The following is a 25,263-nucleotide window of genomic DNA, read 5'->3' on the forward strand; positions in this document are numbered from 1 at the left end:
CTGGGGTGGCTTGTGACTTGTCTTGCCCAACAAGAACATGGCAGAAGAAAGGCACTCCAGTCCTGGGCCCAGGCCTCCAGAAGCATCACGTTTCTACTTGCTCCTCTAGAAGCTTGGCTAACCCCCATGAGAACACCCTGGGTTACCTGTCGCAGCATGAGACTCGTGGCCAGCCACCTGCCCAGGAGCAGAGCCACCCAGCTGACACAGGCTTGACAGCAGATGCATGAGGAAGCCCAGCCAAGACCAGAACAGCTGACTAGCCCAACCTGCCAACTCACAGAATCCTAAACCAATTAAATGTTCTCTTAAGCCACTAAGTGTTGGGAGATGAATGACAAATGGACTTTCATTTCAGCTTTTAAATCTCTATTTGTATATCTTAAAGATATTGAAAACTCAGCACACTTAAAACTCAACTCACACTCTCTCTCCCAGAACCTTTAGGATGCTGTGATTGTCATGACTATCGTTCCCATTACATGTGACAAAAATCTAGAAGTCATCCTCAAATCCTTCCTTGCCCTCCCCACACTCTTCTATATCCAATGCACCATTAAGTTCTGCTGATTTTGCCACCTAAATACTTCTCAAATCCATTTATTTCTCTCAGTCTTTATCACAAACACTTTTCCAAGTTACCATCAATCCATTTCTGCTGTATGACCTTTGACAAGTCACTTTACTTCTCTGAGCCTCTGTTTCCTTGACTGTAAAATGAAGATAATGCTTCAGAGAGTTGCTGTGTAGATTAAATGAGATAATGTATCTAGGTGCTTAATAGAAGATCTGGTGTAAAGTAAGCGTTCAGTAAATGTTTATTTTCTTTAATAATATACCACGTGGTGCCCATTTATGCTGGGCCTCAGTCTTTTCATTTACTGAGTGTTCCCACCATTTTGCTTATATGAAGGCAACAGCAAACCATCTTCACCCATGCCTAATTCTCTCTCTTGCCTCCAGGCCTTACAAATGCTTTTTCCTCCAGCTGGAATGTTCTATCCCACCATCTATTACAGGTGAACTACTATTCATCCTTCAAAACCCAAGTCATACATAGATCACAGCAAGATCTTTTTTGACCCACCTTCTATAGTAATAGAAAGAAAAACAAAACTAAACAAATGGGACCTAATGAAACTTCAAAGTTTTTGCACAGCAAAGGAAACCATTAAGCAAGATGAAAAGACAACCCTCGGAATGGGAGAAAATATTTGCAAATGAATCAATGGACAAAGGATCAATCTCCAAAATATACAAACAGCTCGTGCAGCTCAATATAAAAAAAAAAAAATCAAAAAATGGGCAGAAGACCTAAATAGACATTTCTCTGAGAAGACATACAGATGGCCAAGAAGGACAATGAAAAGATGCTCAACATCACTAATTATTAGAGAAATGTAAATCAAAACTACAATGAGGTATCACCTCACACCAGTCAGAATGTCCATCATCAAAAAATCTACAAACAATAAATGCTGGAAAGGGTGTGGAGAAAAGGAAACCCTCTTGCACTGTTGGTGGTAATGTAAATAGATGCAGCCACTATGGAGAACAGTATGGAGGTTCCTTAAAAAACTGAAAAGAATTACCATATGACCCAGCAATCCCACTACTGGACATATACCCAGAAAAAACCATAACTCAAAAAGACACATGCACCCCAATGTTCACTGTGGCACTATTTACAATAGCCAGGTCATGGAAGAAACCTAAATGCCCATGGACAGACGAATGGATAAAGAAGATGCGGTACATATATGCAAAGGAATATTACTCAGCCATAAAAAGGTATGAAATGGGGTTATTTGTAGAGACATGGATGGACCTAGAGACTGTCATACAGAGTGAAGTAAGTCAGAAAGAGAAAAACAAATATATTACCACATATATGTGGAATCTAGAAAAATGAACCTGTTTGCAAGGCAGAAATAGAGACACAGATGTAGAGAACAAACGTATGGACACCAAGGGCGGAAAGGAGAAGTGGGATGAATTGGGAGATTGGGATTGACACATATACACTACTGTGTATAAAACATATAACTAATGAGAACCTACTGTATAGCACAGGGAGCTCCACTTCGCTGTACCGTATAAACTAACACAACAGTATAAAACAACTATACCCCAATAAAAAAAGAAAACCTTATGTGAAATATATGTAAATTCCCATTTATCTCATGAGATTCCGCACATTTCTTAAGAATAACTTCTTCTGAAATGAAAAAACGAACCAAGTCATATTTTACCTCCATACTTTGCAGCTCTCCCTGAGCCCCCTGTACAGAGTCAGTCACTCCCTCCAATCAGTCCCTCTTATATGCTATCTCTGCATTTGACACATGCTTCTACTGAATTGCACATTATCATATCATTATCATTATTCATTTACACCCATCTTTACTGTTAGCTAGTTGAAGGCAGAGGCCATATCTTTACAACCTCATCACCTAAAATAGTGCCCAGCACACAGTGTGTGCTAAGTAAATGCTTGACAAATGGATAAATAAATAAATGAACATCCACTCTCACATCCTCCACCACCTCACAAAAGCAGAACATACCCTGAATTAATAGAACCAACTTCTTCTGCCTTGGGTGTCTTAGTTTTTTCAGTGCCAAAGTAACTGGCACCCATGTGGAAAATATTTGCTGTCACTCTCCCACCCAGACTCCAAATTCCAGTTCAAAGCCAAGTGCCTGTCTCCCTGCCAGGGCAGCCCACAGCTTTGCTGAGAATGTTTCCCTCAGCTCTCCTCTGTGCATAACCTTAGCTATATTATTTACTACCATGAACACCATAATATGTATTTAAATATTCCATAAAGGTCAGACAACTGAGCCATACCCCTTCCTGGGAATCCATTTCACACCATGGCAGAGTCAGGCCTCCCAGCACTTACTCAAACCCAGATTTGAAGGTAAATTATGAAGGATTTTTTTTCTCATGTGAGGATGACCTCATCATGCACCATATTCTATGGAGTAATAGCTATAAATCCTTCTGTTACATTCTGTTACAAGCTGAGAGAGCAGAAAGTGTTGGGAGCCACAGAATGATTTGAACTTCTGGGCTGTCACCCTCATATTCAGAAAGTTCAGCTATAAAAATCAACCTCAAGTTTAAGAAGAAAATGAGAGAAGAGTTGAAGAAAGCACATGGAGCACAGATGCTGCTTCCCCACCACCAGCAACCAGAGATGCTCCAGATATGTGGTTCTTAAACTTCCATCTCCTTCCTCTTCCAGACTAGGCAGCTCTTTTTGTCCTTGCCATGATGACTCCAGGTTCGTTCTCTTAAACTTAAAGGCTCAAAGAGCTCTTAGAGAAAACTATTAAATGACAGATACTTTCTCCACAGAAACATATATTTCACATAAAATTTTCTACTCAGTAGTAAGGCATTCATGGATTCCCTGAAGCCTCTCCATGGACCAAGAAACCCCAAAAAAGAATTTGTTCTACATTATCCCTCAGCTGAGACTGAAAGAATAAACAGTGGTAGGTTGAAGTCTCCAAACACAAAACAGAGCGACACACAACACACATACACACACACATCTCTCTCTCTCTCTCTCTCTCTCACACACACACACACACACACACACACATACACTTTGTGCAGGAAACTTAGTGAAAAGATTATGAATGGGAGGTAGTTTCTTAAAAGCAACAGTCCAGAGTGTCTGAAAATGCTGCCTGTGAATGCACATCATAGGAGATTTTCCCAGAGGCATTCAGAATACAAGAAGAATAAAAAGTGTGGGATATAGGCTCTGTGGAACCTGGCTCTGCCCTAAAAGCTCCCAAGGTCTAGGGCATTTTCTAGAGTTTGTCAACATCCAATGTGGAAAGGGAAAACTAAGCTGGTCTCAACAGCTCCGAGCAAACCTTAATCCCTTAGTTCTCTTCCATATGCTTTCATTATGAAAACCACAGCACACCAAAGACAATTTGGGGAAGAAAAAAAGTCATCCATAAGCACACTAGCCTCTTACTATTTCTATCCTTATGTTCTTTTCTGATTGGATGAAATGTACACCTTTGTAGAGACTTGTGATCAAGTACATATAACATGTGAGCTACTTTTTCATTTACACCTAACCTATCGTAAATCTATTCCCACTTTGCCCTAAAATCTTCATAATGATCATTATTGTTATCAGGGAACATACCTTATTATGTTTCCTTTTTAAAAAATGTGATTTTTTATGCATTTAGCATCTTTTCATTTTCAAACAAGTCCTTAGGATAAATTCCAAGGTGTGGTATTACTTAGTCAAAAGCCATGATCAATGTTGTAGCTTTGGGTACATACTACCATACTGCTCTCCAAAATAGTTGCTCTGATTTACAATGCCACCAGCAAGATTCCTCCAGTTTCACTGCCACTGAAGAGGCTTCTAGAGCTTACAGCACGATTAGCCACATTTAGAGGCATCATGCAGCTATTACTTGAGGCTACTATTCATAATCCTACTGTTTTGCTTGTAACTAAGCTTCCCACCCCTCTATGCCTAGACTTACTCTCTGGGCACGTAGAAAATTAACTCAGAGGAAACAGTCTAAAATGGTAGAAAGAACTAGTATGAGACTAAGTCATAAATACCTTGTTTAGATTCCTGACGCTGCTAAAGACTAGCTTAGGAAGGCTACTTGGCCTCTCTGTGCCTCAGTTCCCTCATCCGGAAGCTAAGGGTAACTCGACCTACTTTACAGGAAGTTTAAAAGTGGCAAAAATGTTCACAACATCTTTCCCAACCGCCACTCCCATTCCATGCCCTTTATAATACAGGCTGAGGTCATCTGTAGCAAGACAAGCAGGGTATCTGAGATAGAGGTTTTTTAAAAAGGTCTGAAATGTACTCATGGAAAAGAGAGAAGCGAAAAAAGGAAGGAAAGAATAAATGGTGACAAGGAAGAAGGACCAGGAGGAAGAGAAAGAAGTCCGTGCAAAAGGCTGTAGAGGGTGTGAAGAGGGCTGCAGAGCGAAGAATGAAGGCCATGAGGAGGTTGGAGAGCGACGGGATTGGAGCATCAGCAAACAGGGAAGGGGATGGAAGAAGGGGCGCTGTGCTCATTCATTGTATCAGGTCCCTCCTCGTCACTCCCTGCCCCCGATTCCACCCTATGGAAGGAAGTGATTGTGACTGGTCTCTGTCTTAGAGCCTTCTCAGCTCCTATCACTCCCTACTCCCTGCTGCCTCCAAGAGAAGTCCTACCCCCTAGGGTGACTTGTTAGCCCCACGTCAAAATTCCTGAAATGGACCACAACTCACCTTCTGTATTAATGTCCTCTAGCCAAAACTATGGGGTTGGTCAAAAAGTTCGTTCGGGGGCTTCCCTGGTGGTGCAGTGGTTAAGAGTCCGCCTGCCGATGCAGGGGAAACGGGTTCGTGCCCCGGTCCGGGAAGATCCCACATGCCGTGGAGCAGCTGGGCCCGTGAGCCATGGCCGCTGAGCCTGCGCGTCCGGAGCCTGTGCTCCGCAACGGGAGAGGCCACAACAGTGAGAGGCCCACGTACCGCAAAAAAAAAAAAAAAAAAAAAAGGTCGTTCGGGTTCTCTCATAAGATCTTACCAAAAAATCCAAACGAAATTTTTGGCCCATCCAATACTTTGAAACAACGTGGAACATTGAGATTTTCTGACTATCCCTTGCATTTTCCCTTCTGAGCCTTTGCTCGTGTTCCTTTTTTTTTTTTTTTTAATTTATGGCTGCTTTGGGTCTTCGTTGCTGCATGCGGGCTTTCTCTAATTGCGGCAAGCAGGGGCTTCGCTGCGGTGTGTGGGCTTCTCATTGCAGTGGCTTCTCTTGTTGCAGAGCACAGGCTCTAGGCACTCAGGCTTCAGTAGTTGTGGTACACGGGCCCAGTAGTTGTGGCTCGTGGGCTCTAGAGAGCAGGCTTAGTAGTTGTGGCGCATGGGCTTAGCTGCTCCGCGGCATGTGAGATCTTCCCGGACCAGGGCTTGAACCCGTGTCTTCTGCATTGGCAGGCGGATTCTTAACCACTGCGCAACCAGGGGAGTCCCTCATGTTCCTTCTTAATATGGCTCCTCTTCCATGAAGCTTTCCCCAGATTTTCTCATTGGAATTACTCTCATCGTCCTCTGTGCTCTCAGGACAATTTTATTTCTCTCTCTTCTATGATCAAGTCACATTCTGGTTGTATTAGGTCTGTGTGTACGTGTCTTTTTCCTTGTAATCAAGGGTAAGAAACTGAAGTGCGGGGACCGAGGTTTGTAGCCCCCTGGTGACTCACACAGGAGGTACTCATTGGGTGGGCTTATCGGAAAACTGAATTAGTCCCACGCAGCACCTGAGAACCAGCTAAGGGTGACACTCAGCATTTGTCTCCCCCTCTTTGTCTACTTATCTAAACACTGCTTATCTGAATGTATGAATAAATCAGTGCACAAATGAATGAATGAAACTTCAGAGTGTCTAGAGTCAGGCCTTTCCTAAAGGACACGAGAAGCTCACACCTACCAGTCAGTCCATTCCTGGTAGAAATCAAGTAAGTTTGCCCAGTTCATAGGATTTGGCCACTATTCTGGTTTCAGGAAATGATATCAGTTCAAATCTTATCCTGTCTCTACCAGGACTTTGTTAACATCTGAAGATTGAATATCAACTTTTAAAATAAATGCATTACTATCCCGCTTTCCGTGATGCAGCTCATGGAAAGGGAGTACACTAAGCTGCAGATTATGTTGTTAATTATGTGACAACGGTAGAGTCACTTCCTCTGTTTTCACCTCTGTATTGACATCTGCATAATGCACATAAGCATGCCCACCCTGCCCACTTCCAGAGCTATAAGAGTGTACAAAACGATGTAAGTGAGGCCACCTTACAAAGGTATCAGGTATGAAACTGGAGGAAGGAAAACTAACATTTACTTTGAGCCCTTCCTATGAAGCAAGGACCATGAAAGAAATGTTCAACAGCATGTTTCATCCTCTCTACAGTCCATATTACCAAGAGTTTATGTACCTGAAGGGCGATTCTGAAAGAACTGAGTTCAAATCCTGATTCTGCCACTTAGCAGTTGTGTGGTCTTGGGCTAGGTCCCTTGACCTTTTATCACCTGTATCCTCATCTTTAAACTGAGAATGATGAAAATTCCTACCTTCCAGGTGCTTGTTAGAATGAAATGAGATGCTCCATGTGGGGGCAGAGGGTAAGCCGTGGAAACTGTAAAGCACTAAGCAATTTCAAGGTATCATTACTAAAATAGCAGAACCCTTTACCCTAACAAGGTAACCAGATAACTGGAGGTAAACGGGTGATGTATACCCACCAACTTGGGAACTGACATCCCAAAGCCATTGCTTGGCATTGATTTGGGTCATAGCGTTGGATGGTAAACAATGACATAATGGTTCTCTCTGTAGAGTTTAAAACAGGCTTTAGCTGGGAGTTAGAGAAGATCTCTGTGACAGAAGTAATTTTAGTCGAGGAGGGAGACCTTGAGCCCTGGAGGAGGCAGAGGCCCCTCCAAAGTAGAGCTGGAGGAGGAGAGGATGAGGAAACAAAATACTGCCTTTCAAGAAATCCAGAAGCAAAAATGAGGTCGCTCACCTGCCGTAGAGCCTGAGTGAGTAAATGAGCCTGGGGACTCACACAGGCACATAAATGCATTCCTTATACACAGCGACCCAGAGACACCCAGGAAGGGAGAGAGGTGATAAGGTAGAGGGAGAACAGTGCCAGTAATGCGTAATGCAGAGGATTATAAAAAGTGCTTACTGCAGAGGTTTTCAAAGATAATGCAGCCCAGGAAATCTTTCTTTAAAAGAAATTGATGTGAAAATCCACATGCATTTTACTTGCGTAAAACAAGCAAAATCAAGGTGAAGTCGTTGAGGAGAGGTTTGGAGCCTGAACGTTCAACCCCACAGCTTCTCTGTTCCCCTTTATGTAGCTTCTGAGAGGAATCGGAGGCCCCCTAAGGGGGTGACAGCAGAATTAGAAGGCCATTGCCTGAATAAGGGACGAGATCTGTAACTAAGACTGCCAACGCGCTCCCCTTTCTTCCTTTTAGAACTGGAACCCCTCCTGCCACATTTTAGCCTTTATCCTGCCAGAAACGTCATTTCCCTGCTTGCCTTGCAGCTAGCGGTGATCATGAGACTAAGATTTTTTTTTTTTTTTTTTTTTTTTGCCGAGGGAACGAGAGTGGAAGTGATGTGTGCGATTTCTGGGTCACTTCCTTAAAAAGAAATTGACTGTTCTCTTCCTCACCACCATATGGACATGACAGTAACTAGCTGCAACCACGTGGAAACGACAAACTGAGAGCCAGTAGAGCAACAAGGTGGAAGGAGCCTGGGTCCCTAGATGATCTTGTGGAGCACAGTCACCTCCCCTCCGTGGACCGACAACCAACACCTAGACATGGGAGACAGAAATCTCTCGTTTGAGCCTCAGCACTCTGGGTATCATAGTAACAGATGCCTACAACCTAACTAACCAGATCGGCAGGAGGGAAAGAGAAAGAGTGGGAAAAATTCAGCTTGGTGCCTCCTAAGCCCCTCCAAGATCTTCTCTGAGCACATGACTCCCAGCCCTAACACCAGAATGGTGACCTCTTTGACCTTCAGAAGTTGTCAGCAGCTTTGAACGGTAGCAGATTCTGTTTATGCTCCATTTTTCAGGGAAAAGGATTCTGTAGATGCTCAGTAGATCCCGACAGGATCCTTAGACCAGACTATGACAGCACAGAGTTCCTTTCCTCTCTTTGCTTTTGCTCAGGGCCTCAGAGCTGGAACTAGGATTTCACAGTCCTGCTCACTCTCCACTTCCTGACACTGCTTCTTCCGGGCTATTCCCAGGATGAGCCATTGCCTCCTGGGGGAAACCACAGCCTAGTATCTAGTTCTTTAAATCCCAAAGGATCTATCAGCTCAGACTGAAAACTGCTATATCTCAATTCAAAGAACTATTACAAGATGTTGAGAAACCCTATACAGTTTTATCTCTGTTGAGGCTGTTTTTCAGTTTTTCTTCTTTTCTATTTTCTCATCTTGGATGATTCAATTTTAAAATAGAGGCAGAATAAGGAGATTTTAGGTCCTCCATCCCCATCACCTGACAGGCTCACCATCTCTTGGCTTCAGGGATCCAGAATCTTTGTGAAACCATTGTTAAATACTAGGTCATTACTGAAAATGATGATGTTGAGGTGTATAAAAGAAATGTAATACCTTGGAATATAAGAGTAATCACTACATCTAATTACCAAGAAGAATGATTCACCCAAATATTTAAAATGTCTTTAAATATAATAAAGTGAAAAGAGAGAATGTGAGCAACTGCTTAGTGAGCTGGCAATGGGAAGTAGATCTCAGAGAATACAATTCCCATTTTAGCATCAAAGAAGCCAGGATCTTTCAAAATCATTGTAAGTTCTATTCTTAACAGTGTTTAAACTTAAGACCATCAGAAGTGGTAAAACTTTTGAATTTTTTAAGGGGATCTGAAGCTCACCCTTGCCATGTACCACAATGACTCTGTAAGCTTCTACATATCTGTAAATTCGTGTACAATTTTGGTATTAGAACTAACTGAATCCCTCAATGCTTTAGTTCCTCCTTTCAGGCTCTGCTTCAAAATAGACAGGACCAGATGGAAGTTCTAAGATGTAAAAATTAGGTTCGCAACAGATTTGTATCTTACCCTCAAAGATTCCCTCTGTGCTGCAAGACAATACATAATTCATTCATTCACACACTCGTGTTTACGGCAGCGTGAGTGACAGCAAAAAAGGGATATTCGTGCCGACAGAGTCAGGAGTGATATTTTTCACCCTCAGAATTACATTAAAAGGTAGGCATTTTTACTTTCATTTTACGAATGAGGAAATTATGGTTTGAAAAGGTTAATTTTTCCAAGGTCAAAATCAAAGATCTGTCAGGTTGCAGAGCTTGTCCACTGCCCTACACTGTCTCCCTCCATGGGAGTAGGGAAAGTGGAAAAAGAATAACACAACTTGCTGCGCCCTAACTGAAGCTTCATATGAGATGGGCCCTCTTAATTCCCCCATGGTTACAGACGAGGAAGTCTGGGAAGACAGGTTAAGGGACGTCCCAATGTGACACCAACAAGTGGCCAAAATGGAATTTGAACCCAGGCCATCTGGCTGTGCCCCTCACCACTACATTAAAGCTGCCTTGATATGCTAAAGGAAGTGAAAAAGACATGAACGGGGTTGGGGGGGGGGGGCGGAAAGAGGCAATAAAATATTCACTAAGTTCTAAAATTAGGGGAAGGAGAAATCAGTCCTGGCTAGCTGAATCAGGGAATACTTCACAGAAAAGGTGCTTTTTGAAACTACAGGCATAAGGGGATGATTAGCCTAGTCATCAGGGGAACCAGGACTGAGGAAGGAAATGTATATGCTCCAGTTCTTTCAGTGAGTAACTCGGTCTAACCCCAAAGACCATAGTTTACAGTCCCTCTTGGTTTTGTACATTCATTGGGATTAGACAAATGTGTAATGACCTGCATCCGTCATTGTAGTGTCATACAGAATTCTTTCACTGCCCTAAAAATCTTTTGTTCTTCCCTCCTCTTTAACTCCGGGCAACTACCGATCTTTTTATTGTCTCTAGTTTTGCCTTTTCCAAACCGCCATATAGTTGGAATCATACAGTATGTAGTCTTTTCAGACTGGCTTTTTTCACTTAGTAACATGCATTTTAGTTTCCTCTATGTCTTTTCATAGCTTGGTAGTTCATTTCTTCTTAATGCCAAATAATATTCCATTGTATGGATGTACCACAGTTTGTTTCTCCATTTACCTCCTAAAGGACATCTTGGTTGCTTCCAAGTTTTGGCAATTACGAACAAAGCTGCTATAAACATCCATATGCAGGGTTTAGTGTGGACATATGTTTTGAACTCATTTGGTTAAATACCAAGAAGCATGATTGCTGGATCGTATGGTGAGAGTACGTTTAGTTTTGTAAGAAACTGCCAAACTGTTTTCCGAAGTGGCTGTACCACTTTGAACCCCCACCAGCAATGAATGAGAGTTCCAGTTGCTCCACATCCTCGCCAGCGTTTGGTCTTGTCAGTGTTTTGGATTTCCGCCATTCTCATAGGTGTGTAGTGGTATCAAAGGTGCATTTTTTTTTTTTTTTTTTTTTTTGCGGTACGCGAGCCTCTCACTGTTGTGGCCTCTCCCGTTGCAGAGTACAGGCTCCGGATGTGCAGGCTCAGCGGCCACGGCTCATGTGGGATCCTCCCAGACCGGGGCACGAGCCCATGTCCCCTGCATCAGCAGGCGGACTCTCAACCACTGCGCCACCAGGGAAGCCCTCAAAGGTGCATTTTTAAAAAGAGCTTCCCTGTGATTCACAGGCAGATGGCTCAAGGTTTTGAGAAACATGGAATTTATAGAAAAAGAAACCCTTACCATCTGCTTGCAGTTTCTTATATGAAGGTTACCAGGGCTGATACTCAACTGGTACTCACTGGTACAGCCACACCAGTTAAATACTAATATACTTTCAGGTCCCTTAGTTAAAAAGCTATTGCTCCAAGCTTCCCATTTGTCCCACCATCCAGACATGCTGCTTAGACCTTCCAGCTTTTCTCACATCCTATACCTAAGTAACTAAGGTTTGGCGTGAGAGGACCTCTAAGATCCCACTTCAGCTACAGCGAGGGTCCTTTCTGATTGGGCAGAGTCCAGCCCTTCCCTGGTTATTAAATATTTTGAATATCAACCATGGGATTGCCCCATGAGATTACGTACTGTTTCCCAAACTTTCCTGATGACTATAAGCACCAGCTGAGCTTCTTAGAGAGCTGATAAGGCCTGGCCCTCAGAAATGCTTATTCAATAGATCTGAGTTGAGGCCCAGGAACCTACCTGTGTATGTGGGTTTTTTGTTTTTCTTTCTTAAAAACACCCAAGATGATTTCTTTTTTGCAATCTCCCAAGGTGATTCTTATCTTTTGGGAGAGTTTTACAATTAAAAGTGGGAAGGGAGCTTCCCTGGTGGCATAGTGGTTGGGAGTCCGCCTGCTGATGCAGGGGACACAGGTTCGTGCCCCGGTCCGGGAAGATCCCACATGCCGCAGAGCGGCTGGGCCCGTGAACCATGGCCGCTGGGCCTGCACGTCCAGAGCCTGTGCTCCACAGCGGGAGAGGCCACAACAGTGAGAGGCCCGTGTACTGTTAAAAAACAAACAAACAAACAAACAAAACAAAAAAAAAAACGTGGGGAGGGGCATAGTTCCACCCAGGCTAGAAAAAGGCAACTAAGTCCAAAATGCATGGTCCTTGGATGTAGAGACATTAGCCGGAGATATGAAATTCAAATCCTTGTCCCACCTTGCTTGCTGCGTGACTTTGGGCAATTAACTTTAACCTCTCTGAAGCTACAGTTTGATATAAAGACTAGGTGAAATAAATGCATGTGGCACATAGGAATTAGTCAAATGATTACAGCCAAAAATGTAGATATGCAACACATTTACAGACTCTCTATTTTTTCAAAAAATAAGGCTTGATTCAGAGCTTTTTCAGAGAAGCAAAATTGGCCAAGGTTGGCTTAGCAAACCACTCGGTTCCATCAAACCAATGGCAAATGTGGCTCCTTTGATCTTATTTATTTGGTGGGCATCCAATCTACACCAATATTTGTTGTTTAAAAAAAAAACTGAGGGGAAAAAAGCACTTTTAACTCCATTTTGAGTTAGAAAACATTTACCTCAATCATTGTCATTAGTCACTAAAGGTTTCATTTTATAGACCTCTTACCTAGGCTATTTATCCTTCTCTTTCTATTTTTTGCAGCAGCAAATATTCTTGGCCCAGCTTCTTGCTTCGTTCTAGACTGGGGAGAGAAAAAATGGGAAATGCCTCCTTTCAAGGAATTTTACTTCTTCTAAAAGCAGAATGATTCTTCATCTCAGCCCAGCCCATGTCCTTAGGGATGGATGCCACCTTGTCATAAGTGCTAGGCTGCAAAGAGTAGAGAAATGGGCAGATAATGAAATTACTGAACACTCAAAGTGTCAGAGACTGACAGGCTGGGGCCATCCATCACCGATTATATGAGGCATTAACATGCTGCTTCCTTATCCAGGGACAAAGACAGCAACAAGAATAGTAAACAGTCTGGAGTGGATCTGCGCAAGAAACCAATAATTTAATGAACTGACAACCAGCCAATACCCTGAGAGGATGGCCTGCCTCTGCCCCTGAATTTGTTTTACACCCAGGCACCTGCCCCTTGAATGATACAAAATGGCAATATTTCCTAAACTTCAATTCTACAGGCACCACCTCCTTTGCAAGCTACGTCTGTGTAACACCTGTGCTAAATGTATTTCTTTAGATTGGCTCTTCTTTTTACTAAAATTAATTGATTTTGAAATAAAACTTGGTATTACTACCAAAATGGAAAATCAGTATCACCTGCTATAAATGCAGAGTAATCATGAAAATAATTACAAAGCAGAGAAAACATGGCCATTAAAGTCTAGTCAATACCGTCCCCTGCTGTGGGCTCTGAGCCTGAAGCCTGCTCTTTCTTTGTTAAAATAGGAGATTATCAAGTGTTAGAAAGGTGTTAAAGACACACTAGCCCCAAACTGAGATTTTCTTCTTGATATCCTAAAGGGATTAAAAGCAAACTGAGAAAGGATTAATTATCTCACCAAATGAACCAATGTTACTTACTGCCACATCCATGTACTAGATGAACTCTTACAAGTCTCACACTTTGGGAAATACTGTTAAGAGCTTTGGCTGCAGAAAGTATAGCACTGTCAGGCTTTTCACAAATACACAACAAACTATGGAAATCGCAGGCCCTACTAAATCCAAATCTGAGAAAACAACTGTGTTCCACCCTGGTAAAAGGTAGACAACTAATGGAATCCCTCTTCAAGGACTTTTCAATGAAACATCTTAGAAGTGAAGATCTGGTCCTCCTTTTGATCCCACAAAGAAGGTTCAGCCAAAACCACACCACTGCTCAGGATGGTTCGCAGTCCAAAGCAGAGCCAGGTCTGGCTGTTGGCCTGGCTATTGGGCACATAATTCTCATTACAGATAAAACCAAGGTTGATAACTAGAGTCTTGAATCAGGAAGCCATGATCAAGGAGGGGTCACAGTGCAGCTAGGACTTGGAATGAGTCAAATCCATAGTAATCCAATTAGTTTGCACCAAAGACTAAGCAGCACCATGGACAGCTCCCTCACTGCTAATACAGGAAAACTGGAGTTATTCAGTTCCCAGTAGAATTGGTCTTTTCTGACTCCCACCAAGTCTAAAATAGTGGTTCCAACAGGAGAGCTACTGGCCCTTAGGGGGCATTTTGAAAATTTGGTGGGACAGGGCAATCCTGGATTTAGTGGACAGAGGCAGGAATGCTAATCATTCCATACTGTGTTGTACCATGGAAAATCATCTCACATCCCTGGGTAGAAAAATCACCACCAGACATTCTTTTGGGGAAGAACCTGTTTGTCATTAACCAAGCCTAGAGCCTAAATTCATTTTATCTATAAGCAGAAAATATTTTTGCACAGTACTAATAGACTGAATTTTCTAGGTATACAGCTACCATATAGGTGGAGGGAAGATTGCTTTTTGTTTTATAAAGGACTTTACTACATTATTCACCATTTTTTAAAAAATACCACATAATAGGGCCTCCCTGGTGGCTCAGTGGTTGAGAGTCCACCTGCCGATGCAGGGGATACGGGTTCGTGCCCTGGTCCGGGAGGATCCCATATGCCGCGGAGCGGCTGGGCCCGTGAGCCATGGCCGCTGAGCCTGCGCATCCGGAGCCTGTGCTCCGCAACGGGAGAGGCCACAACAGTGAGAGGCCCGCATACCGCAAAAAAAAAAAAAAATATATATATATATATATATATATATATATATATATATATATATATATATCTCACATAATAAATGGAAACACCATTTACAGTGTTTGAATTTCCAATACCACACACCTGTGTCAGTCTGTGTTTGTAACTATCTCACTCAGGGTAATTCTATGTACAGGAGTAAGCATCTGACGACTTCATTATACCTTCCAGCATAGTCACACTTTAGCATTCAGTGAAATACACACTGTTTTGTTATAAATTACTCTCCATTTATTTCTCCTTTATATTAGAGTTAGGGCATTATGTTGATTTTAATTGTGTTTGTAGGCAGGTTACATTTTCTCTGATTTTCATTTCAGTACTGTAAAGTGAGGATTTCAAAATATTTGTTACAAAAGGGGAAACTAGGTCTGATATGCCTGAGAATGTTGTTCTCAGACATCAGGCCCACTGTGGTGTGTCATAATCATCTCCATATCCCCCACTGAGTCCATCGAGGGCCTTCCTTAGGGTAGAGAAAAGCAGGCTCCTAATCCTCTCTAAGCCTTATGTGGGTGTTGGGCTATGACATCCAGAAGGACAGTGTATTTGCCAGGGAATTCAACTCCAGCAAGGCCCTGTTACCACAGCCGTCTCCTTGTCCTGACAGCAAAACCTGAATAAGATACGTAGGTATGTATTGTCTGCTGAAGTAACTTTCCAAATCTTTGCCTCTTCAACTGTGCTGGATAATAATCAATGACCAGCCCCCAACAGCCTCCTCTCGCGCTCTCTCTCTCTCTCTCTCTCTCTCTCTCTCTCACACACACACACACACATACATACACACAGAATCTGCCTTGACACCCCTCCTTGAACTTTTGTTTAAATCTTTCTGATGGGGGCTCTTTTGGTCAACTTTCCATGGATTCCTGTAGCTTTTTCTCCTCTGGGCTCCTGAAGGGACTCTCCACCCCATTCCACAGGCATCTGTTCTGAGCCCCAGAGCTCCCTTTATCACTATTTATCTTCCCATCTACAGCAGCCACTTGGCTCTTTATCACTTTGGCTTCATGATAGAAAACGTCCCAACCATCAACCCTTGGAGGAAAACCGGCGTACTGGGGAATATCGCACGCTACACTGCAGAGAGCTGATGAGCAACACCCGTACAGCGTTTCCCAAACCAAAAACCTGCACACGAAATCTGACAGAAATATGGGTATGAAGTCTGACAAGAGAACAAAGTATCTGGAATCGTGACTGTTCCAGAAATTCAGGGATGAATGATCCTGATAGGGAGGTCTTAGAAGTCTTCAGACGGAGCTGCATATTACTTTCCTATGGCCTGGAAACTGAGGCAAGACAAAGGCCCAGTCCTTGCATTTCTAACACTCTGTGGGCATCTTCTCCAGCTCTGTCATCACTGACCTGCCTCACTGCACCCCTTAAGTTTTGGTCACTGCCAGAGTTCCACCTTCAACCCTCCCTCTCTCTCCACGTTCTATTCCTGGGAAATTTAGTCCACTCTTACCGCTTCATTACCACCTAACTGCCAATGGATCCAACAATTCCCTCTCCCATCCAGAACTCCTTCCTGATCTTCAGTCCTGTAAATCCAACTGCCTCCTAGAAAACTCCAACCTTTTGAACTACTGGTACGTCAATCCTAGTATGTCAAAATCACACACGTCCTCCTTCCCTCCCCTCTGCTAAAGAGAATCCCTGTTCCTGTCTGTACTCCTGTCTGAGTTAATGGTGTCAGCAGGAGCCTAAAAGCCATATTACTGATCCAATTCTTCCCTAGACGCATTCAGTCGTTGCTAAGTCTCAACGCTGCCTTTGCAATGACAACTTGCTGTCACATCCTCTGTGTTCCCACAATTTCCATCCAGATGTTTACCACATGTTACCTGGAATACTGTAATACCATGGCCTTTAACGGATTCCTCTTCCTTCTCACAGCCTCCCACCCATCCCCCAACCTTCTAACAGGAATGTCCTAATAAAATATATTCTCCAATCTCATACTTAGCTCCTCATCAAGCATGCAAAGGTCACCTGGGGTGCAGAATCCACATTCCTAAACACAGCCCTCCTTTACCGTTCCCTTTCAATCAGGAAGGACTAGAAGCACTTGAGTCGGGCAGACCCGAGACCGAATAACAGGGTCACAGATTACTGGCTCTGTGATCTTCGGCAAGAATGAGAGTGCAGACTCATTATTTTAATTACCTGAATTGTAGACTCTGTGTTTATTGTACATAGAGTTCCACTCCCTATCCAGCCATTGCAGGTAAAAAGAAATTCACCCATGTGAGATGGGGTTATGTGATCTGACATTCAAGGTAACTCACTTCTAAAGTGATAGGAATCTCTTTTTCCTCAAAAATGGAGATAATAACAATGTTTATCACAAGTTTGTTGTGAGGATTAAAATGAGAAAAAATATAAGGAGATGTACATATATATTGTGTAATACATATGTTTATATATATATACGTGTTACATATATACACATATGCATTTCTATATAAATATATTTATAAATACATCATATATACACATATGTACATATATTTTATATATAAATATATTCCAGCACAAGTTCCAGGACTCCTCTCCTCATTTGCCCCAACATGATACTGATACAATGAAACTCTTTATTAAGAGATAAAACTTGGGAAATCAATGATCCAAAAATCATTCAGTCCCAAAGTAGGGACATAGCTATTGTGGAAGACCCAAGGAGCCCACAATCTACCTGAAGGTAGAAGAGTTGAAAAAAAAAAAAGATAATGCACAACCTACAGAAATGTAGGAGTTTAGAGAAGGTAGGGTCATGTAAATCAGAGTCATTAAAAGTTTCATGAAGAAGGCTGCTTCTGAATAATCTTCTTTAGAAGGAAGTAATAAGTGTGAAGAAGAACTGTAGCCATCTTGGAACCAAAAATATTTAGAAGTTCACTTTCCAAAGCAGGAAATGTTGCTAAGACCATAGCATTAACCATCCACTGCATTTCTTCTAACTGCCAGGAACAGCACTAATGCTATCAGCAATCCAAGGGGAATAAAATACTCATTGCCTTCAAGGACCAAATGGTCTTCGGTAGTCATTAACATGCTTAACTAGTGAAGCAAAACAGGATGGGATGCAGTCAAAAAGAGGAACCAACCACGTGCCACAGGAGGATGAGACTATAGGTAGCGTCAAGCTGCACTGGATAAACAGGCAGCCCCAGGAGCATGAGCTTGGAGGTCCCATCGTACGTTCTCCATCTTTTTCCCACCAAGCTCTATTGCCCAGATAACCCTAACAGGATAGGCCCATGATGTTTTAGGATAATTCTGACTTTCTTGGTCCCTGAGTTTTTAACTCAGAACCACCCCCAAAACATGAGCTTCTCTTTGCTGAAAATGTAGACACTTGTCCAGGCTTCTCTCTACACTTATGACGCTGATCTATTCCCCCCACCTTCTTTCTGATTTGGTTCCCAAATAACAACTCTAGTCTCAGCAAAAGATTTTAATTACCGGCTTTGTTATGGAAAGAGGTGTGGAAAATATAAATATCTGTTGTGACCACAGCCACCAAAAGACTCCCAATTTGAAAAGATCTTCAGTTTTCCCAGAGTTTCAGAGAACTCCAGATGATCCACTAGGTATCAGCGGAAGAGCTTATCTGCTTATGAATGAAGACAGGGACTCAGGAGATGCTCTGGAGCCTGTGTGCCTGTGGCTGCTCCAGCTCCAGACCCTCTCAGAGCGGCATGGGCACCCCTCTAAGTCTTGCTGTGTCACCCAAGCACAGCAGCCATAGTTCAAAGTCAGACACCAACACTCTCATGCTCCAAGTTGAAGGCCAAAGGGGTGGCTTTAGAGTCAGTCCCTGAGGAGCCTGAGTTTCAACTGAATGAGGTGCCTTAATCAAAAAGAATGTTCACAAAATGGCCACTCTGTATACCATGGTTCACCACTGCGGGAGATCTCTCCTGAATGGTTTTGACCCTTAACCTCCTCTGAGCCTCTTTTAAGTCACCTGTTAAATGGAGACAATATCTTCCTGGCATAAAGGCAAGGGGCTGAATCAGATGGCTTCCTGAGGTATCTTCTAGTTCCAACTCACCTGCACAGCTATCAGGAAAAGGGAAGGCTGGAGTTTGACAAGGGACGGATTAAAGCTACGTCTGGACAGACATAGGTTTGTTTGCAAGGCTCTGAGTCCACATTGCTTCCAGGAGTCTACAGACATATGCAGAGTGACCAGTTGAAGAGGATCCACCTGCCCCAAGGCTCAGCCTTCTCACTCCACCACCAGCTTCCTCCTTGGTTCACAAAATCCTTTCTTAGCCTTTTTCAGACATACCTACCATTCCACTGGCCTTGCTTTGAATAGCTCACGCATGTTCTTTCTTTAGCTCTCAGTACACCCTGAGTTGTATTGCCAACTTTGGAAGGTTAGGGCTACCTCCAGGCTCTCCCAGCCCTACTTATTCATCTATGAGATGACTGGCCATGAGAATGACGCTGTTTGTAGACTATAAAATCAAGCAAGAAAAGAGTCTCCTGAGTTTCCATTTTTATGCAAACTAGGAATGTCATCTTATGAAGGTCAAGTAGTCATGGACCTCAATTTCCTCATCCTTAAAACAGGGCAGAGAGGGTTGAGTCTCATTCACTCAACAGAGATTGCACATACACTGTGCAAAGAACCATACTTGATTCTCCTGAAGGTAAGTGCCTTAGTGCTAAGACTGCATTTTGCTTGTGTAAGTATTCCCCCATTAGCACTGGGAGTAGTATATAATAAGCATTCAGTAAAATAGTTGCTAAAATGTTGATCACCAAGTCATAATCTCTGCCTTCAGAGATGTTATATAAACATGGACACAAATAACCACCATAAAAGGTAGAAAGTCAGCACTAAGAGAGAGACAAATAGTGAAACAGAGTTACATCCTAAGAGGGAAAGTTGTTTTCATCTGGAACATCAGGGAAGGCTTCAGGTAGGAAGTGGCCTAGAAGCCACTAAATGGGTAAACCATTACACTGCAGAGATAGGGAGGGCTGTGCCAACAAGGGAACAAGGTGGATCTTCCAATGGTAATCAGTCTACCTGGAGATTACAACTCAAGACCATAGATTTTTCTCTCCCTCCATCTTGGAAAGGATCTCTGTTCTTTTTTCTTTTCCTTTTCTCTGGACTTCTTTCCAGTATAGCTTATTTTCTGTTACCATTTCCTACTTCCCCATCCACTGCAAACTCCTACTGAGAAGTCTTTTGTTAATATCCTTCCCTTCTTTTTGCCCACCCTAAGTTAATGGGCTTCTGGCTAAACACTTGAATTTATGCACCGTACATTGTCTTTTCAGCACTGTTTTCAGTAATTTATAGGAACTGCTGTCTGCTGCATTGTTATTAGTACTGTGTATGGTTCTCAGATACAGTCTGCACACTGGTCTTCTGCAGGAGAAAGAAGCAGTGTTATGTGGAACCTGGACGGGCTCTTGCACTCCTATTCTGGGGAAAAAGCTCCTGTACGGGTGAGTTGCCGAGGAGAGTTATGGCAGCGTTGGCACAGAATCCCCTGAGTCATGACAAACCATTAAGAAGAGACAGTATAAGGGAGAAAGTCCTGAATTATCTGACAAAGTTGGCCCCTGGGACAGCCAAGATTCCTACTAGCCAGAGGAAGACAGACAGAGGAAACATCGCCCCCAAAGTCACGCAGCCAGATGTTCTTTACATGGAGGTGGCAGCAGAGAGCTCAGAGCAGGACAGTCTAAAGTACCCACCTCCACTTACAGCTACACTTTCAAAGGGCAACCATTACCCCCTTAATGCTTATCAGGTTCTTATTCTGAATACACCTTGTGCTAAGAATGATTGCATTTGTTAATTACATCTTCTCAGCCATTCTGTTCTAGTTTTCACTTTTCCTATCAGAGAAATACGCCCTGGGAAGAGAGTCTCCCAGTTGTGATGTTATAACCCAGTAGCATACCACATGATCTAGGTTTTTGAAGAACAGCCCAGGGCAAGATGTGTTCATCTCTGCCCTGAGGAAAAAAGATGAATAAGTCCTCACCCTCCAGGAATCTGGTGTCCAATACAAGAGACAAGATGCCTTTTCAATCACTTGGGGCAGAATTCACAGACAGGCAGAGTCAGGTTGCTTCCCGGCTATCTGGTCAACCTTCCTCTATCGACTCGACACCAAAACCCTGGAGGATGCTTTCTGACTAGAGAGGCTTCTATTGAATCTGTAGGGCCAGGCATGCCTGAAAGAGGAAGCTGAGACATCAGAGAAAGGTTTAGGAAAGGGACTATAGAATTTCCCAGGTCTTGAACAAGATACGACCTGCAGATTTTTTTCAAGCTGAGTTTGATCCCAAAGGGGCATGCCATTCTGGTTGCCAAAGGCCTCACCACTTTGACTGCCTCCCACTTGGCCATTCCAAACATTTATATTACTTCTTTGACCCCTGATTCACAGGAAAGAAATTCTGAGAGCCCCCAAGAAACACACCATCCACCCCACCCCTGCAGAAGAATAGCAGGAAAGAAGAGGCAGTGAGCCCGGCTGGTGTAAACAATGATGTCATTAGCAGGGATGTTTGAGTTTCTAATAAACGGCACATAACAAATTAGTGTGGTATGAATGCAATTTATGTGGACCATAATGTACTCAACACATCCGCATAAATGAAGGTGATATCGTACCTCACCTGACAGGTTCTAGTTCTTACTTATCATTAGAAGTGATAAATCCCACACAATAATGGGAGTTCCTTGAGACTCTTCATTTCTGGGTAGCTTTGGTTAGTCACACTCAAACCACAATTTGCTCATCCTTCTGAAAGCAAACCTTGCTAGGCATTATTAGATTTGAAAATCATTTTTTTAGCCTTAAGTCATTTTTGAGAAAGTAATACAAGCATATAGGGAAAAAAAATCCAGAAGCACAAAAGGATTTTCTACAAACAGCTTTCCTGCATCCCCTGTCTCTCAATCAAGTCCTTCCCTAGTGGCAAATATTACTACAAATTTCTTGTGAGTCATCTCAGAAATCACCCTTGTAGACATAAGGTACATATTTGGAAATCACTCTTTCTTTATACAAATGGAAGCATGCTATATAAAATGCACTGCACTTTTTTCTTTAATTATATCATGGAGATCAGTCCTTATCAGTGTACATAAATCTTCCTCACTCCTTTTAACAGCTGCATAGTATTCTATTTTATGGATGGACCATAATTAACCAGTTCCCAACTGATGGACATTATGGTTATTGTTCCAGACTTCTGTTCCCACAATGCAGCAATAAATGGTCCATTTTCATTTTCTTTCAACACAGCTACTGCCCAATTCAATTTCCCGGCCTTCTTCACCCAGATTCAGGAACCTAGCCTGAGAGACAGAACACAGTCTCTGCGGAGCTGTGGTTCTCAGCAAAATGAAATAAAATAAAATCCTCCCTCCCTAGGGCCATCTGGAGGGAGTTGCTATGAGTAGAATCTGTAAGAATAATAAATCTCTCTTGACACGGGAGCTGGGAGGAGGCTGCCCAGGCCACAGCGATGGGCTTCTCAGTTTGAGATGTCGACAGCTATACTGAAAGCAGAAAATGGAGCCATATAAATCTGTAATTGTAACCCCCATTCTCACACGCAGAGAGCTGCCTGCTTGTAGCTGGTGCTCATTACCTGCTTACGACTGTAATTTCTGCGTGGTCTTTTTCCCTACCCTGCAGTTTGCTGGGGATTCAGAGCTGTGGTAGTGGTGCTGGGCATTTTGAAAAGGAGAATGAAAAGGTACCAATTATGGAAAAGTGATTTCTTCTTTTGAATCCAACTGCTATGGACTTCACTGTCCCTCTTCAAGTGAGACCATCACAACCATGTGCAGGAAAAGATTGTTTCTGGAAAAAGAAATCCCACCTGCCCATCCTGTAAGAGCGTCAGATGGCTAGGCTGGATTGTAGCTGAGCTCAAAGTACTCACCAGCTCAAACAAACAGACCAGCTCGTCTTCCTCCCAGGATGTCTAGAGTATGTGTCCTAGCCATACTAGCCAAACGACTAGCCAAAGAAAGAGGCTAGTTGTTTTATTGCATGCATTACGGAGCCCAAACAATGAAGAAAACATGTAACTGGCATAAACATGATTCACTGCAAAGGTGTTCATCATTCTGCAAAGTTCTCCCTCTACAGAGACTCCCACATCGGTGAGCTCCATCAATAAGGCTATGTGATCAGAAGAGACAGCCTTATCCCCTACTAAGTTAATTGATAGGTGCTGTGGAAGCTGTGGACCACAACAGGTGAGTCGATTCCTAAAACCCCAAGGTGGGGGCCCTGTGTTCTCCGTTCTTTGCCTATAACAACTATGGGAAGTCACCCAAATGGCTTCAGCTCTGCAGAGGGCACTGAAAAGGGGAAATGGACAGTGCTGCCTTGGGACCCTGGAAGGTTCTGGGTGATTTCTTAAAGTGCTTCTCGGGTCAAACTTGAGTCCAGGATCAAGTGCCAGGCACCTAGCAGACCCTGCTGGACCCTACACACTTCTTCAATCTGAGCAGGTGGACCTTAGACCAGTGCCCTTTCCTATATCCTCTATTGTTGAGAGAAAGAAGAGTGTTTTTTCATCTTTGACTCCCCAGTAGTTGATATTTTGCTCCCCGGGAACAAAATAAATTTGTGCTGAATAAATGAATGAATGAATGCATGAGCTACTAACTCACTCTGTTAAATTATGATTCCCCAAGAACAACAGTTCTTTGAGGCAAGGAACTGAGGTGGTCCTTCCCTTGTACGCCCCAGTGAGGATGCTCAATGCAGAGCCACAAAAGCAGCCACTGTCTCCAAGGAGTATCCTGAAAATTAGGTATGTCAAATTCTGAGTTCACAAACACAGACCACCATGCACCACGTTGAATCACATGCAATATCGTGTATATGCATCTGTGTGCAATTTTCTGTAAGAAGTTCCTTTGCTTCCATCAGATTCTCAAAGGGATCTATAGCCCCAAAGAGCTCACTGTTCGCTGACTTGGAGAATCAGAAAGCCTGCGAACTGGGGCAGGCTCTTCTGCCCTGACGTGGAACAGGATGGAGCGGGGCAGGGGGCTGGGTGGGGGGGGGGCGTGGGGAGGTTGCAGGTGTGAGTTCTGCTGACTAACAAGCATCATTGCTCTGCTTTATGGAAACAGATAAATCACTGGGACTTAAAGAATCTCAGTCCCAGGGATGCTCTTGTGCTTGACAGCAAGCAAAATTTTTTCCACCAAGTCAACATCTCCAGAAGGAGCAGCCAAGCCCTGTCGATCCAAGAAAAAGAAAAGAGGTTTGGAGCAAGATTCAAAAAAATAAATAAAGCACAATCTGCAAGCTGGGAAAACAAGCTCATCCTATAATGATGCTAAACCACTTGATTCTGGAAGGGAGGACAAGAACAGGTGATGCGCCCCGTCAGCCCTGATCCCAGAAGCTCTGCAGGGAGAAGGCCCCTTTCAGCCCTGACCACACAGTGGGATCCGGGGCTCGAGGGAGCTGAGCGCTGCCTCTCTCGGGGCACGAAGGAGAGCTGGGCTCTGGATTTGTTCGGTAGTGTTAGGGAAATATCATCTGGTGCATGTCCTTCCACATTGTCCAGAAAACACCCCTCATCATAAAAGGCCCGGCTGAGTACCTGATTTTACAGGACTTTGCACTGCATTTAAACAGACCTGGTTCCTGCCTAACTCTAAAACACAGTTTCTCATCCTCAGCCCTACTGACATTTGAGTCCGGATAATTCTTTGTTGCAGGTGGCTGTCCTGTGCATTTAGGATGTGTAGCAGCATCCCTGGCATTTATTCAGCGGATGCCAGCAGCACTCTCCCCGCTAGTTGTAACAACCCAAAATGTCTCCAGATTTTATCAAAAGCCCCCTGGAGAGCAAAACCACCCCCGGTGAGAACTAATGCTCCCAGTGTGTCCTGGGGAACACCACCAGTGCTGAGGGAGTTAACAGCCATTACTTAGAGTAAGAGAGGCTACTCTGGTCAAACACTTTGGGAAACACTGGATTAAACAAAGATAAACCAGGACTTCTCCCTGATGGCTTTCTCAGAGTCTGAAATAGATCAGGGTGTGTTGTGAGTCTCTAAGAGGGAACCATAATACCCAGCATTTTCCCAAAGGCATTTGGCAGAGGAATCCTTTTCTCAGAGCCTTTAGGATTAGTATTCCGGGAGATTTACTTTTAGAAACACTTCTGCAAGGCAAAATTGGAAATACACCTCTAAGGCAAACACATCCAAAGGAAGGGATGAAGAAGCTGAGGATGCCGGAAGCAGCCTATGCACACACCACAACTTCCTGGGACACAATTTATCTTAGAACCCCAGACTTAATCATTAGACATTCCTTTT

General features: G+C 43.3%; 1 protein-coding gene across 1 annotated transcript in view; it reads right to left on the reverse strand.

Annotated features, from left to right (window-relative positions):
- The window catches only part of SORCS3 (sortilin related VPS10 domain containing receptor 3), a gene marked incomplete at both ends in the record, with an annotated part of 607,736 nt that overhangs the window by 453,304 nt on the left and 129,169 nt on the right, over nucleotides 1-25,263 (reverse strand). The window lies entirely within an intron of this gene.

The sequence above is a fragment of the Mesoplodon bidens genome, assembly GCF_964165515.1.
Source record: "Mesoplodon bidens genome assembly, chromosome: 1".
NCBI lineage: Eukaryota > Metazoa > Chordata > Mammalia > Artiodactyla > Ziphiidae > Mesoplodon > Mesoplodon bidens.